The following is an 11,620-nucleotide window of genomic DNA, read 5'->3' as shown; positions in this document are numbered from 1 at the left end:
GACATTGATACGGTGGAAGATAATCTTATCAACTTCCATCAAGCCATGGAAAGTTCTAACTTTCACAAGTTGATTGATGTCATGAATGAGGAGATAAAGTTCATGAAGGATAATGACGTTTGGGATCTTATCCCATTGCCTAAGGATGCGAAACCTATTGGTTGCAAATAGATATTTAAGATCAAGAGAGATTCGAAATGTAATATAAAGAAGTACAAGACTCGACTTCTTGCTAAGGGCTTTACACAGAAAGAAGGTATCGATTATAAATAGACTTTATCTCTGATTTCGTCGAAAGACTTTTTTAAAACTATAATGGCTTTAGTGACACATTTTAATCTTCAATTACATCAGATGGATGTTAAGACAGCGTTTCTCAATGGTGACATTGATGAGACGATTTAAATGGTCTAACTAGAAAACTTTATATCTGAAGATGCACAACAAATGGTTTACAAACTAAGAAAATCCATCTATGGACTTAAATGGACTTCTCATTAATGGTATCACAAATTTCATCAAGTCGTTATCTCGTTTGGTTTTGAGATGAATTTAGTGGAAGATTGTATATACCACAAGTTTAGTGTGAGTAAATATATTTTTCTGGTTTTATATGTCGATGACATAACCAGCAGTGATATAGACTTATTGCACAAAATTAAGAGATTTCTGGCAAAAAAAATTGAGATGAAAGATCTTGGGGACGCCTCTTTTGTATTAGGGATCCAGATACACCAGATCACTCTTGGGGTATTGTTGGATTATCACAAAAGAGTTATGTAAAAAAGGTTCTTAAAAAGTTTGACATGCAAGATTGTAAACCAGGTGACTCCCCTTTGTCTAAATGAGACAAATTTACTCTAATTCAATACCCCAAGAATAATTTAAATATTACGGAGATGCAAAAGATTCCTTATTCTTTTACTGTAGGAAGTCTTATGTGTGCACAGGTTTGTACGCGTTTAGATATTGCCTACATTGTTGGGATGTTAGGTAGATATTTAAGCAATTCAGGTACGGATAATTGGAAAACAGTCAAACGTGTCATGCGGTATCTATAAAGAACAAAAGATTATATGCTCACATATAGGAGGTCAAATCAATTGGAGATCATTGGTTATTCTGATTCTGATTTTGCTGGATGTCAAAATAGTAGAAAATCTACATCATGCTACATTTACTTGTTTGTTGGGGGAGCTATTTCTTGTAAGAGTGCTAAACAAACACTTGTAATATCTTCTACTATGGCAAGTTTGTAACTTGTTATGAGGCATTTACTCATGAAATATGGCTGTGAAATTTTGTCACTGGGTTGCATATTGTTGATGGCATAGAAAGACCATTAAAATTATTTTGTGACAATAAATCTACAATTATGTATTCTAATAACAATAAGAGTTCGACGAAATTAAAACATATAGATATTAAGTTTCTAATTATTAAAGAAAAAGTTTAGAGTAAGCAGATATTGATAGAGCTCATTGGAATAAACTCCATGATTACTAATCTACTCACTAAGGGATTACCACTTAAGGTCTTTCATGAGCACACTGCTCATATGGGTGTTGTATCCCTAGATGATGTGTAGTTTTCGTGAGAGTCTTATACCATAGTTGCATTTATTTTGTAAGATATGTCATAAACTGTGTACTTTGATTTAGTTTATGTATATATGGTTTCATTTCAATTTTTTACGTTTATGTTTATCTATATTATTATCTCTGAATTTTCTTACTATTGATCTCACTAAAGTTAAGGCATGACCAGTTGGAAATAGGCATGCTTAGATTACATAGCATGTAATTTTCAGGCTGCACATCCATGTTTGATCCATGTCGTTCGGTTATACTAATGTACATGACAATTGATGGATTTAGCTATGTTAGCTGTAGCGAAAGCCACTTTGATCATATATCTTTATGATTGATGTACGTGATTGTTTAGTGATACATTAAGCTATTGATAACACAGTTCTGAGTACCCTTTTTGCTATTTAACGTATAATTAATGTGTCACATAAAGCTAAATTGGGAGATTGTTAGATTTTTTCTAACGTGTTGGCTTAATATGAACTTAAGTATGCATATTAAGTTATCAATTTAATAAACTCATTTAAAAGTGATCAAATATGGTTAAATAATATTAGGTCTTAATGCATCGAGTTTATGTATGGACTTACAATATGCAGATACCATTTTTATAATATTTTCATTTTATGATAGGTGAAATTAAAATTGCAAAAGTTAGTTTATATAAAAAGCGATTATGGTCACTGAATCACAAAGTTGTCATTTTGTTTTTCTGAAATCTCGTCACCAGAAAAAATTAGTTTGAAGGCGCCATGTTGATTCGGAAAATTCTACCGTTAGACACGAGTAAATTTTTTGTGGTGGATTCAGGTACACTTTTGCTTATATTTCTCTTTAATTTAGTATGAAAATATATATTTAATTTTTACAAATGTACGGATTTAAAAAGAATTTTTATTCTACTTGTAGTTACCATTATATCCTTGGCAAATATAGACTACGCAAAACAGAAAATACTTTTGTGTAGCCTCCATGGCAAAGACCGTAAATATGCGATCCCTGTAGTTCACCCTTTGTCATTCTCCATTACTTCAATTTTTCCTACTTGCCATACTTTTTTTATCTAAAATATTATAATACCTAACTTATATGTATACATACATATATACAGATATATATTAAATAAAATAATTAAAAGACCAAAAAGAATGATAGGGTGGAAAGACGCATACAAGGTGGTGGTAGCCATGACTCCACTCTACGTGGCTTTAATATTGGGTTATAGGTCGGTTCGGTGGTGGTGGATCTTGCCCCCGTAGCAGTGTGACGCCGTCAACCGATTCGTTTGTTACTTCACGCTTCCTATGTTCGTCGTCGATTTCACCACTGACGTTGACTCGTTTCAGATGAACTACCGTTTCATTGCCACCGAGGCAATTTCAAAAGTGGTGATCGTGTTGGTCCTCCTTTCTCGGCCAAGTGCAGTAGCAAGGGAAGTTTCAGATGGGCCATAACCAGTTTCTCTCTGAGCACATTGTCCAATACATTGGTGGTGGGTGTGCCGCTGATCGACGCCATGTACAGTCGGAGAGCGGTGAATTTGGTGGTTCAGGCATCAGTGGTTAAAGCCATTTTTTGGTTGACTTTTCTGTTGTTAGTGTTGGAGTTTCGAAGGTCGTTGGCGACCGAAGATGACGACCAGGATATGGAGATGATTGGTAATGGAGGATCAGTGAGAAGATCTTTCTGGTCGTTGATGAAGAATGTTTGGCTCAAACTCATGTTGAATCCTAACTGCTACACTTGCGTTCTTGGGGTTGCATGGGTTTTCACGGCCAACAGGTACTTTACATTAATTAACTAAATATATATAACTAAACTTGTTTATACAAAAATTTTAAGTTTGTGATGTTTGCAGGTGGCATTTTGGGATGCCAAAAATCATGGAGGGTTCTATATTCATCGTGTCGAGAGCAGGGACAGGAACTGCCATGTTCAGCATGGGTAAGTAGCTAGGTTATACGTACATAAGTAGCATGCATATGTATATATATGTAGGCATGTCTCTATATGTGCATATTAATTAATGCTGGATTGGACAGGGATGTTCATGGCTGTGCAGGAGAAATTGTTAGCATGCAGGACAGGGCTAACTATATATGGAATGGTGTTGAGGTTTATTGCGGGACCAGCCGCCATGGCTATAGGCTCTATATCTGTGGGCTTGCATGGTGATGTTTTACGTGTTGCAATCATTCAGGTCAAAGTTTTTCTCTTTCGTTTTCAATATAATTTTTACTGTAATTATATCTATATATGTATATTTTCTCTACAATTTGCGTTACTTGTGTGTGTATATATATTGTTGAAGAATGATTCAAAATTACAATTAAATATATTTTACTTAATTTGGTAAGTTGTGATCAATATATTTTACTTAATTTGGTAAATTTTGATCAGTTTTTTCCTTATTTGTTAAGCATTCAACTCTTAGTTGTGCGGTAGGCACACTGGTAGAAATTATGAACTGATTTTCAGCACAACAGTTTTTTTAGAAGCCTATAAATAGACATTATCCATTTGCTGATATACATGCAGAAAAATTCTTTTAGTATTCTAAAAAATCTTCTCTGTTATTTTTACTTGTTTTGCTGGTTTGTTTTTATTTTCCAACAAAACTAGTGTCAGAGTACACCAGGTTCACTGCTTACCAGGTGTTTGATAAAAGTTATGTGAGAAAGCTTCCATGGCAGCAAATGAGAGTAGTATGAATATGTCACAGCCCCTCATTCCCATCTTCAAATGAGACTCTTATGAGTTCTGGAGCATGCGTTGTTCAAGTCTCAAGATCTTTGGGACCTTGTAGAAAGTGGGTATGCTAACCCAAATGAGGAGAATAGGTTGAAGGAAAATAAGAAGAAGGACGCAAATGCATTGTTCTTCATCCAGCGAGCTGTTTATGATACAATTTTTTCAAGGATTTCAATTGCAACTACAACAAAGGAAGCATGGGAGACATTAAAGAAGGAATTTCAAGGCTCAACAAAGGTAATTACAGTTAAACTTCAATCTTTACGCCTTAATTTTAAAACTTTGTTTATGAAAAGTAATGAGATTGTGCAAGAGTTTCTGTCAAGAGTAATAGAAATTGTGAGTCAAATGAGATCCTATGGGGAGAAACTTAATGATCAAACTGTTGTTGAAAAAGTTTTAAGGAGGTTGACTCCTAAATTTGATTATGTAGTTGCTGCCATTGAAGAATCAAAAGATCTTTCTGTTTTTTTATTTGATGAACTAATTGGTTATTTACATGCACATGATGCAAGATTTAGCATATTATTTGACAAGATTAAGGAAAAGGCATTTCAAGTTAAAAGAGACACAACTTCATATGATAATGACTCAAGAAATGTAGTCAATAGAGGTGGATATTGCTGTCGAGGCCGTGGTAGAGGAAGAAGTAATGGTAGAAATGGGCAAGCTGATCGTGGGCAATCTTCAAATAAAAAAAGCTACAATAAAAGTAATATTTAGTGCGACTACTGCAAGAAGTTTGGGCATATGAAGGCTGAATGCTGGAAACGAGAAAAACAAGCAAGTTGTGCTGCAGAAGACAAAGAAGAAGAGGTATTGTTCATGACATATGAAGCTAAACATGCTGATTTAACTGCAAATGAAGTTTGGTATCTAGACAACGGCTGTTCAAGTCATATGACAGATCTAAAATCAGTATTTAAAGAGCTTGATTAGTCTCAAAAGACAAAAGTAAGACTTGGAGATAATAAGCCACTTCAAGCTAAAGGTAAAGGTACAGTTGTTGTTGGTACTTTCACCGGTAATGTTAAGCTTCTCCATGGTGTATTTTATGTTCCTAATCTATCTCAAACTTATTGAGTGTTGGACAACTAATTGGCAGTGAGTATTCAGTATTATTTGATAATTCTTTGTGTACTATTATGGATAAAGAATCAGGATATCCTATAACTAATGTTGAAATGACAGCAAATAAAATGTTTCTTTTAGCTATCTCTACCGTAGAAGATCATGCTCTTGTTGCCAATAGTTCGAAAATGAGTTGATGTTGTGGCATTTACGGTTTGGGCATTTGCATGTCAATAGGCTGAAATTGTTGAGTAGAAAAGAAATGGTTAGTGAGCTGCCTAAAATTGATTCTATAAAGATATGTGAAGGGTGTATTTATAGGAAACAAAGTAGAAAGTTATTTCCTATAGGAAAATCCTTGAGAGCTAAGTGTTGTTTTGATTTAGTGCATGCTGATTTGTGTGGATCTATGAATACAGAATCTCTTGGTGGCAGTAAATATTTTCTGATGATTTTAGCTGCATGAGTCGGGTATATTTCTTGAAATTTAAATCAGAAATTGTTGAACATTTTCGAAGGTTCAAAGCACTTGTTGAGAAGTAAAATGGTGGATGTCTAAAGGCTCTTCACACTGATAGGGGTGACGAATTTTTATCTAATGAATTCAGTATTTTTTGTGAAGAAAATGATATTCGCAGGGAGTTGACAGCATCATCACACCAGAGCAAAATGGCGTGGCTGAAAGGAAAAATCACAAGGTGGTAGAAATAGCAAGAAGCTTGTTGAAAACAAAGGGATTGTCTAACGAATTCTGGGCAGAAGCAGTTACAACAACAGTCTATTTGCTGAATATTTCACCCACAAAAGCTGTCCCAAATCAGACCCCTTATGAAGCTTGGACAGGAACATGACCTCGGGTAAGCCACTTAAGAATTTTTGGTTGTATTTTCTATGTTTTGATTGATTCACAAAGTCAACAAAAACTAGACAGAAAGTTAGAAAATGTGTTTTTATTGGTTGTTCATTACAATTCAAAACATATAGGTTATATAACCCTATGAGTGGCAAAGTGATTATAAGTAGGAATGTGATGTTTGATGAAAATTCAAGCTAGAATTGGGATAAAAAAATGAGCAGATTCTGCAGGTATATTGCCATATGAAATTGAGGTTTATTCAAACATAGAAGCAGATGCAATTCTTACAACTATAACTCCATCAACACCACAAACTGCTCCACATCTTCATCTTTAAGTAGAAATGAAGCATCATTTTCAAGCACTTCTTCTGATGAGACTCCACCAAGAAAGTTTAGATCCCTTCAAGAAATATATGATTCCACATATGCATTATTTGTAGCTGAACCAACTAGCTTTGAAGAAGCAATTGAAGATAAAGAGTAGTGTCAAGCAATGAAGGAAGAACTTGCAGCAATAGAAAAAAATGAAACTTGGGAGTTAGTTGACTTGCTAAATGGAAAACATATTATTGGTCTTAAATAGGTGTTTAAGACAAAATATCATTCTCATGGGACTATTCACAAGAGCAAGACGTAGACTTTGAAGATATATTTTTTTCAGTTACTCGATTTGAAACTGTAAGAATTTTCTTAGCCTTGGCTGCTCAATTTAATTGGTTAGTTTATCAATTTGATGTTAAATCTACTTTTTTGAATGGTGAATTGGAAGAAGTTTATGTCACACAGCCTCAAGGTTTTGTAATCAATGGCAAGGAGAAAAATGTGTACAAGTTAAAAAAAAAAGGCTCTCTATAGGCTAAAGCAGGCTCATCGAGCTTGGTGCACCAAAATCAACTCTTATTTTCAGCAAAATGGTTTTGAAAGGAGCAAAAATGAGCCTACTCTCTACTTAAAAAAGAAAGGTACCAGTGAATTTATTGTTGTATGCCTTTATGTGGATGATATAATTTATATGGGGTTTAGCAAATCTCTCATTGCTGAATTTAAAGATTATATGATGAGAAAGTTTGAAATGACAGACTTGAGATTATTGCATTATTTTTTTGGGTTAGAAGTGCATCAAAGTAAAAGTGGAATTTTTATTTCACAAAGGAAGTTGACAATCAACCTTCACAAAAAATTTAGCATGATTGACTGTAAAGTGGTTGCCACTCTCATAAATATGAGTGAGAAGCTGCAAGTTGAAGATGGAACTGAAAAAGGAGATGCTGATCATTATAGAAGTTTAGTGGGAGGACTAATTTATCTAACTCACACTAGGTCAGATATAGCATTTTCTATTTGTGTTATTTCCAGGTTTATGCATTCTCTTACAAAGCATCATTTTGGAGCAACAAAAAGAATTCTGCTGAGTATGAGATTTGGTATTTCAAGAATCCAGAATGCAAGTTATTTGAGTACACAGATAGTGATTGGAGAGGCTGCTTAGATGACAGAAAAAGTACATCAGACAATATGTTTTCTCTTGGGTCTGGAGCTATTTCACGGAGTTTAGAGAAGCAGACAACTACAGCTATTTCCTCTGCAGAGGCAGAATATATGGCTGTTACTTCCACGTATGTTAAGCAATTTAGTTAAAGAGATGACTTGTAGATTTTAGTCAAGAACAGAAGAGTGCAACAGAAATTTTCTGCGATAATAGTGTTGCAATCACAATGGTCAAGAACCCAGCTTTCTATAGAAGAACAAACACATAGATTTGTGTCATCACTTCATTCGTTATTTAGTCACAAGTGAGCAATCGCTCTAAAATTTTACAACACAAATAAGCAAGCGACTGATATATTTACCAAGACACTTCCTTATGAGAAATATGTTTATTTTAGATCTAAGCTTGGTGCATGTAATTTTGAATCAAGGGCAGAATGTTGAAGAATGATTCAAAATTAAAGTTAGATATATTTTACTTAATTGGATAAGTTGTGAGCAGTTTTTTCCTATTTGTTAGGCATAATTGTATAGTAGACATAGTAGTTGTATAGTAGACATAGTAGTAAAAATTATGAACTAATTTCCGGCACAAAAGTTTCTTTATAAGCCTATAAATAAGCATTATCCCTTTGCTGATATAATTAGCATATACAATTAGCATAGATAATTAAAATAATTAAAATGCTACAAGAAAAACATTATTAAATTAAAATCAATTTAAATGTCTATTTAAGAGAGAATCCCTTTGCTTTCCAATGCTCACCATCAAAAAGCATTATCCCTTTGCTTCTTTTTTTTTTTCTATAATCCTCCTAAAATTGTAAGCAAGATGGCCGATTTAAGAGAGATTCGACAATCAATTCCAACGTATCTTCCTAAATCAATCATGATCTTTAAGAAAAATGAAACTAAATCTCATGCATTAGAAGAACCTAAACCTCATCAATTTAGGAGTGATTGACAACCATTTAATTCCCCCTCCCCCCAAAGTTGGCCCTAATTTTCCATATTTCTTCACTTAAAAATCTCCACAATTAATAAAGATCTTCACTATTAAGAGGATTTTATAAAGGAAAAACAATGTATCTACCTTATTTTGATCATAATTTTCATATATGTAATTTTATTCTTATTCTTTGATTTGATTTCCTCAGTAATTATTATAATTAATTTATGAAATTTATTTTCTTTTATTTCACATGACTTATAATTATCAATAGACATTTACTTCGTGATTATAAACATCAAGTTTTATAATAATAAAATACAAATCTTTCTACCTTTTCAACTAATGAGGTTTTCTTTAATTTTTTTGTTAAGTAAAGAATTAGTGTCTACTTATCAAAGTAATTTATAGTATTTTTATCAATCTTTTTTTTAAAATTGATTTTAACTTATTAAAGTTTTTCTTGTAGCATTTTAATTATTTCAATTATCTCTATTATCTTAGTTCCTATCACATAATTAATAGTGAGTTAAGTAGAAATCATTTATATAAAAATTTAATATTTGATGCTAATTGTATACGCTTTAGTTTTTTATGACGTTGTTAATCTTGGGTTCCGCATCACGACATATAAAAATTTATTTACTATAGTATGTTGAGTATCTAGTTATAGGTGATCTAGATGATATTACGCAATTTAGAGCCTAAAAGTTGCAAATACTTAAATTGATAAATAAATGGTGCAAAACAATGTTTTCTTAAAAAAAAAAAAAAGAAAGATGAAAATTTTGAAATCGCGAGTGTAAAAAAAAAAGTTATGAATTCCAACTGAATTTTCTTCTTGCACGTGATTTTTGGTAAAGTGATATCATAACTCAATATGCTTTATTTTGTTATGAAATACTAGATTTTTGGTCCATAGCGACAATAGATAAGTTATTGTAGTAATTAATTGTTGAATTGTCTCATTTCTCTTACAAATCGAACAAGATTTTTATAAACCATACTACTTCACGTATTGCATTAGTTGCTGTGATATATACTGCCTCTATTGATTAAATAGTGATTAGTGGCTTCTATTTATTTGATGACTATGAAATAATTTTGGAGCCGACACAAAATAAGTAACTTGACATACTATTCAATCATTAATCAAGTTTGCCTAATTATTATAGGAGTAGTTAACGAGCTTTTTTTTTTGACATAGCACATTTTTATTTTCTACGTTCATTATAAATATCTTACAATTCATTTTGTTGTTGCATATTAAATCTTATTAGGCTCTTGCATAAATCTTAAATTTAGATTGATTGCACCATCATTCAGTTGTAACTTTTCAATAGTTGCTAAACGAGTTGATATCGACAGACAATTATTCACGTACAATCTTTGTAACAGATCTTCAAGATATTTTTGTTGAGTTCTTTTAGCTTATTGAACTTCGATACCAAGAAAATATTTCATGAGACCTAAATTTGTAATCTCATACTCGTCAACCATGGTTTTCTTAAATTTTTTGATCATTTTTTGATATAATCATGTATAGATTAAATCATCTACATACAATAATAATAAAAAAATCTTGAACACCTTCTTTCTTCAAATAAGGTGATGACTCACTTTGACTCCTTCGAAATCCATTACCTAGAAAAATAGCCATCTATATTATTATTCTAGGCTATAGTAATTTTTCAAACCATATAATACTTTCTTGAGTCATTAAAATTTTTGCTCTTGACCATTCACTAATAACCTTTTGATTGTTCCACGTAAATTTTTTTTCTAATTGATATATTGACGGCTCGAATAGCACATATAAGCCTAGAACTATTCTAATTATTTTTATGTATATGACTGGTGTAAATGTTTCATTGAAATCAACTCTAGACTATCAGGAATAACCATTTACAACTAGTTGAGTCATATGTTCTTGAATTTTATCATCTTTTCTAGATTTTGTCTTGTTGATCAATTTTAGGTTGATGACTTCTTTACTTGTAGGTAGATTTACTAGCTCCCAAAAATGATTTTTCTCGTGATAATATTTCTTTATTCATTACTTTATAGCAAATTTCTTCTTTTGATGCTTCTTTATAGTTCTAAGGTTCACAAATGAAAAATACAATATCACAAATTTCATAAATTTCTCTTAGAGAATGTAATTTTCTATATGGGATTTTAGAGTCTGAATAGATTTCTTATGATGGTGTAAGGCTTGAACTTTGATCAAATGGAGTTAGAACTTGAAAATTGATAATAAATCATTGTTGTATAAAACTTCCTTCCCAATCCTAGGATGTAAACTCATAAAAAATGATGTTTCATAATATTATGAAATTTTCATCTTTAGATTTACTAGGCAATATCCTTTGGATTGTTCACTATAATTGATAAAACTATAGTTCTCACATTTCTCATTAAATTTTTCTATATGCTGCATAGGAATATGAGAATAGGTAATTCACCTAAAGATTTTAAGAAAATTTTCCTAAGGTTTTCGTTCATGTCATGTTTCATAAGGAGTCTTATTTTGAACTATTTTTGTTGGTGATCAATTGAGCATATATACAAGAGTATAAATAACTTCACCCCCAAAAATTGCTTGTTAGTTCTTTGTTTTTGAGTATATTTTATGCCATTTTTCTATCATGCGGCTCCATTTCGTAGTGGAGTATAACACATAATAAGCTATCATTTTATTCATTATTTAAAATAATAATTCAAGAACTCTATTGACATGAACCACTTTGATCAATCTTTAGAGTTTTCAAATATTTTTTCACTTTTATTCTCATCTTCTACTTTTAACTAAAGAAATTTAGAACGTAATTTTGATTTTTGCTTCAACAGATAAATATATGTCATCTTTGTATGATCATCAATGAATAAAATAAAGTACTAGTTGTCGTTTAAA

At 32.0% G+C, this 11,620-nt stretch overlaps 1 pseudogene across 1 annotated transcript; it reads left to right on the top strand.

The window, feature by feature from the left end:
* Positions 1-2,737: 2,737 nt before the first annotated feature.
* On the top strand, positions 2,738-8,187 carry LOC110809390 (auxin efflux carrier component 5-like; annotated as a pseudogene). Its single transcript, XR_015818935.1, has 6 exons — positions 2,738-3,371; positions 3,448-3,533; positions 3,632-4,577; positions 4,945-5,156; positions 6,034-6,268; positions 6,489-8,187. The product of XR_015818935.1 is annotated as an auxin efflux carrier component 5-like (transcript).
* The last annotated feature ends 3,433 nt before the right edge of the window (positions 8,188-11,620 follow it).

The sequence above is a fragment of the Carica papaya genome, chromosome 1, assembly GCF_054855325.1.
Source record: "Carica papaya isolate Zhongbai chromosome 1, ASM5485532v1, whole genome shotgun sequence".
Classification (NCBI taxonomy): domain Eukaryota; kingdom Viridiplantae; phylum Streptophyta; class Magnoliopsida; order Brassicales; family Caricaceae; genus Carica; species Carica papaya.
Note: the sequence above shows the minus strand (reverse complement) of the source record. Positions and strands in the feature narration are given on the sequence as shown.